The 6,144-nt window shown below is 43.9% G+C and overlaps 1 non-coding gene across 1 annotated transcript; it reads right to left on the reverse strand.

The window, feature by feature from the left end:
* Positions 1–2,497: 2,497 nt before the first annotated feature.
* TRNAV-AAC (transfer RNA valine (anticodon AAC)) lies at positions 2,498–2,571 on the reverse strand. Its single transcript has one exon. It is a non-coding gene; the product is annotated as a tRNA-Val (tRNA).
* Between the last annotated feature and the right edge of the window lie 3,573 nt (positions 2,572–6,144).

Genomic DNA, 6,144 nt, shown 5'->3' on the forward strand with positions numbered 1-6,144 from the left:
GCAGAGAGGCAGAGAGGCAGAGAGGCAGAGAGGCAGAGAGGCAGAGAGGCAGAGAGGCAGAGACATCAGTTTGTCCCTCCCATGCAAATTAAATTCCTTGAGAGCAGAGAGACAGCAGCAGCCTCTTGATAGGACAGGATTTGGAATGGTTGTGACTCTTTTTTGATCTCTCAACTTCCCTCCCACTGTCTCAGGTGCAGCCAGCGTTAAAGTGAATGAGGAAATGGATGCGGAGGTGAACTGTTTCTGTCTCTCTTCCTGGTGAATGGGGCGGATTGAGAAAGAAAACGTGCCAGCAGATAGTTTTTATTTTTAGCCCAGAAGGATTGCAGCCAATAGGGGGCGACGTGCTGTCTGCTTGCCATGACTACATGACTACATGAGTTCATAAGTACTACATGCAGGTGGTATCTTTTCCATCCTTACAATTCAGGGGTTGTCAATCGTTAGCATTACTCACGTCACTTCAGTGATAATTACTGTTTGCGCTAGCTGCTTCTTTATTCTATGCTCTCTTCTTTATTCTATGCTCTGTTCATCCGCATATTTACATTGCATATACTGTAGTACCAAGGTGATATATACTGTACCATTTGTTAAAAATAAAAATGGAGTGGCACAGAAAGAAATCACTCTTTTTGTACACTTACAACAGGATGGATGTTGTCCCCCTCTTTTTGCGTCTATACAAAGTGCATCAACAATCCTTCCGAAAGGAATAATCCTTCAAACTAACTCATCAGGGGTCTATAAAGAGAGACATATGTCAAATACCTGTAAAACTTTGGCCAGTACGGGGATCGAACCCGCGACCTTGGCGTTATTAGCACCACGCTCTAACCATCTGAGCTAACCGGCCATATTGGTTGGGATCACTGTGATTCGTTTTTTTTCCCCATTCCTTCCTAGGGTGCAGAGTGTTTTGGTCTGCAATCATACCACTTTTTGCCTTGATACTGTACATATGCTGAATAGTGTTTAGAATCCAGACATGTCAACTGTCTCTGATTTGGAGTCAGTGTCACTGATTTTTAGTGTATTTGGTCTCCAAGAAATGAGCTATTAACACAGAGAATAGTGTGTTTTCCCTGTGTTCATAGATAGGTTTTTGGCATACAGTTGCGTCATACAGTATGTAAGAACAGTTTCTTACATAGGAAGGCAAATTTTAGACTTACGCCCCTTCACATATGGCGGATATTTGGAGGCAAATAAATGATGTACAGTAATACAACATATATATATACAGTATAGATCTCATATTAAAATATGCACCATGTAACTCCCCTGAAATTCTTTTTCATTCAAATGTCATTGTAGGATACAGAAGCCCAATGCAGTCTGTGCCTGGGCCTATCTATTTCTAAGTGCATCTCTCTGTCTGTGTCTCTATCTATCTTTCTGTCTCTTACAGGGCAGCCAGTCTGTGTGATGATCATGATGATGATGTCACAATTCCCAATGTGTCCGTGGATACGTTGTGACAACATCACACAGGCTAGCTCACAGGTCTGGAGCTTTAGTATACAGTAGACCTGTTCAGCCATGGAGGCAGAGAGGCAGAGAGGCAGAGAGGCAGAGAGGCAGAGAGGCAGAGAGGCAGAGAGGCAGAGAGGCAGAGAGGCAGAGAGGCAGAGAGGCAGAGAGGCAGAGAGGCAGAGAGGCAGAGAGGCAGAGAGGCAGAGAGGCAGAGAGGCAGAGAGGCAGAGAGGCAGAGAGGCAGAGAGGCAGAGAGGCAGAGAGGCAGAGAGGCAGAGAGGCAGAGAGGCAGAGAGGCAGAGATATCAGTTTGTCCCTCCCATGCAAATTAAATTCCTTGAGAGCAGAGAGACAGCAGCAGCCTGTTGATAGGACAGGATTTGGAATGGTTGTGACTCTTTTTTGATCTCTCAACTTCCCTCCCACTGTCTCAGGTGCAGCCAGCGTTAAAGTGAGAGAGGAAATAAATGAGGAAATGGATGCGGAGGTGAACTGTTTCTGTCTCTCTTCCTGGTGAATGGGGCGGATTGAGAAAGAAAACGTGCCAGCAGATAGTTTTTATTTTTAGCCCAGAAGGATTGCAGCCAATAGGGGGCGACGTGCTGTCTGCTTGCCATGACTACATGACTACATGAGTTCATAAGTACTACATGCAGGTGGTATCTTTTCCATCCTTACAATTCAGGGGTTGTCAATCGTTAGCATTACTCACGTCACTTCAGTGATAATTACTGTTTGCGCTAGCTGCTTCTTTATTCTATGCTCTGTTCATCCGCATATTTACATTGCATATACTGTAGTACCAAGGTGATATATACTGTACCATTTGTTAAAAATAAAAATGGAGTGGCACAGAAAGAAATCACTCTTTTTGTACACTTACAACAGGATGGATGTTGTCCCCCTCTTTTTGCGTCTATACAATGTGCATCAACAATCCTTCCGAAAGGAATAATCCTTCAAACTAACTCGTCAGGGGTCTATAAAGAGAGACATATGTCAAATACCTGTAAAACTTTGGCCAGTACGGGGATCGAACCCGCGACCTTGGCGTTGTTAGCACCACGCTCTAACCATCTGAGCTAACCGGCCATATTGGTTGGGATCACTGTGATTCGTTTTTTTTCCCCATTCCTTCCTAGGGTGCAGAGTGTTTTGGTCTGCAATCATAACACTTTTTGCCTTGATACTGTACATATGCTGAATAGTGTTTAGAATCCAGACATGTCAACTGTCTCTGATTTGGAGTCAGTGTCACTGATTTTTATTGTATTTGGTCTCCAAGAAATGTAGCTATCAACACTGAGAATAGTGTGTTTTCCCTGTGTTCATAGATATGTTTTTGGCATATAGTTGTGTCATACAGTATGTAAGAACAGTTTCTTACATAGGAAGGCAAATTTTAGACTTACGCCCCTTCACATATGGCGGATATATGGAAGCAAATAAATGATGTACAGTAATACAACATATATATACAGTATAGATCTCATATTAAAATATGCACCATGTAACTCCCCTGAAATTCTTTTTCATTCAAATGTCATTGTAGGATACAGAAGCCCAATACAGTCTGTGCCTGGGCATATCTATTTCTAAGTGCATCTCTCTGTCTGTGTCTCTATCTATCTTTCTGTCTCTTACAGGACAGCCAGTCTGTGTGATGATCATGATGATGATGTCACAATTCCCAATGTGTCCGTGGATACGTTGTGACAATATCACACAGGCTAGCTCACAGGTCTAGAGCTTTAGTATACAGTAGACCTATTCAGCCATGGAGGCAGAGAGGCAGAGAGGCAGAGAGGCAGAGAGGCAGAGAGGCAGAGAGGCAGAGAGGCAGAGAGGCAGAGAGAGGCAGAGAGGCAGAGAGGCAGAGAGGCAGAGAGGCAGAGAGGCAGAGAGGCAGAGAGGCAGAGAGGCAGAGAGGCAGAGAGGCAGAGAGGCAGAGAGGCAGAGAGGCAGAGAGGCAGAGAGGCAGAGAGGCAGAGAGGCAGAGAGGCAGAGAGGCAGAGAGGCAGAGACATCAGTTTGTCCCTCCCATGCAAATTAAATTCCTTGAGAGCAGAGAGACAGCAGCAGCCTGTTGATAGGACAGGATTTGGAATGGTTGTGACTCTTTTTTGATCTCTCAACTTCCCTCCCACTGTCTCAGGTGCAGCCAGCGTTAAAGTGAGCGAGGAAATGAATGAGGAAATGGATGCGGAGGTGAACTGTTTCTGTCTCTCTTCCTGGTGAATGGGGCGGATTGAGAAAGAAAACGTGCCAGCAGATAGTTTTTATTTTTAGCCCAGAAGGATTGCAGCCAATAGGGGGCGACGTGCTGTCTGTTTGCCATGACTACATGACTACATGAGTTCATAAGTACTACATGCAGGTGGTATCTTTTCCATCCTTACAATTCAGGGGTTGTCAATCGTTAGCATTACTCACGTCACTTCAGTGATAATTACTGTTTGCGCTAGCTGCTTCTTTATTCTATGCTCTCTTCTTTATTCTATGCTCTGTTCATCCGCATATTTACATTGCATATACTGTAGTACCAAGGTGATATATACTGTACCATTTGTTAAAAATAAAAATGGAGTGGCACAGAAAGAAATCACTCTTTTTGTACACTTACACCAGGATGGATGTTGTCCCCCTCTTTTTGCGTCTATACAAAGTTCATCAACAATCCTTCCGAAAGGAATAATCCTTCAAACTAACTCATCAGGGGTCTATAAAGAGAGACATATGTCAAATACCTGTAAAACTTTGGCCAGTACGGGGATCGAACCCGCGACCTTGGCGTTATTAGCACCACGCTCTAACCATCTGAGCTAACCGGCCATATTGGTTGGGATCACTGTGATTCGTTTTTTTTCCCCATTCCTTCCTAGGGTGCAGAGTGTTTTGGTCTGCAATCATACCACTTTTTGCCTTGATACTGTACATATGCTGAATAGTGTTTAGAATCCAGACATGTCAACTGTCTCTGATTTGGAGTCAGTGTCACTGATTTTTAGTGTATTTGGTCTCCAAGAAATGTAGCTATTAACACAGAGAATAGTGTGTTTTCCCTGTGTTCATAGATAGGTTTTTGGCATACAGTTGCGTCATACAGTATGTAAGAACAGTTTCTTACATAGGAAGGCAAATTTTAGACTTACGCCCCTTCACATATGGCGGATATTTGGAGGCAAATAAATGATGTACAGTAATACAACATATATATACAGTATAGATCTCATATTAAAATAAGCACCATGTAACTCCCCTGAAATTCTTTTTCATTCAAATGTCATTGTAGGATACAGAAGCCCAATGCAGTCTGTGCCTGGGCCTATCTATTTCTAAGTGCATCTCTCTGTCTGTGTCTCTATCTATCTTTCTGTCTCTTACAGGGCAGCCAGTCTGTGTGATGATCATGATGATGATGTCACAATTCCCAATGTGTCCGTGGATACGTTGTGACAACATCACACAGGCTAGCTCACAGGTCTGGAGCTTTAGTATACAGTAGACCTGTTCAGCCATGGAGGCAGAGAGGCAGAGAGGCAGAGAGGCAGAGAGGCAGAGAGGCAGAGAGGCAGAGAGGCAGAGAGGCAGAGAGGCAGAGAGGCAGAGAGGCAGAGAGGCAGAGAGGCAGAGAGGCAGAGAGGCAGAGAGGCAGAGAGGCAGAGAGGCAGAGAGGCAGAGAGGCAGAGAGGCAGAGACATCAGTTTGTCCCTCCCATGCAAATTAAATTCCTTGAGAGCAGAGAGACAGCAGCAGCCTGTTGATAGGACAGGATTTGGAATGGTTGTGACTCTTTTTTGATCTCTCAACTTCCCTCCCACTGTCTCAGGTGCAGCCAGCGTTAAAGTGAGAGAGGAAATGAATGAGGAAATGGATGCGGAGGTGAACTGTTTCTGTCTCTCTTCCTGGTGAATGGGGCGGATTGAGAAAGAAAACGTGCCAGCAGATAGTTTTTATTTTTAGCCCAGAAGGATTGCAGCCAATAGGGGGCGACGTGCTGTCTGTTTGCCATGACTACATGACTACATGAGTTCATAAGTACTACATGCAGGTGGTATCTTTTCCATCCTTACAATTCAGGGGTTGTCAATCGTTAGCATTACTCACGTCACTTCAGTGATAATTACTGTTTGCGCTAGCTGCTTCTTTATTCTATGCTCTCTTCTTAATTCTATGCTCTGTTCATCCGCATATTTACATTGCATATACTGTAGTACCAAGGTGATATATACTGTACCATTTGTTAAAAATAAAAATGGAGTGGCACAGAAAGAAATCACTCTTTTTGTACACTTACAACAGGATGGATGTTGTCCCCCTCTTTTTGCGTATATACAAAGTTCATCAACAATCCTTCCGAAAGGAATAATCCTTCAAACTAACTCATCAGGGGTCTATAAAGAGAGACATATGTCAAATACCTGTAAAACTTTGGCCAGTACGGGGATCGAACCCGCGACCTTGGCGTTATTAGCACCACGCTCTAACCATCTGAGCTAACCGGCCATATTGGTTGGGATCACTGTGATTCGTTTTTTTTCCCCATTCCTTCCTAGGGTGCAGAGTGTTTTGGTCTGCAATCATACCACTTTTTGCCTTGATACTGTACATATGCTGAATAGTGTTTAGAATCCAGACATGTCAACTGTCTCTGATTTGGAGTCA

The sequence above is a fragment of the Ascaphus truei genome, chromosome 12 (assembly GCF_040206685.1).
Source record: "Ascaphus truei isolate aAscTru1 chromosome 12, aAscTru1.hap1, whole genome shotgun sequence".
NCBI classification, from domain to species: domain Eukaryota; kingdom Metazoa; phylum Chordata; class Amphibia; order Anura; family Ascaphidae; genus Ascaphus; species Ascaphus truei.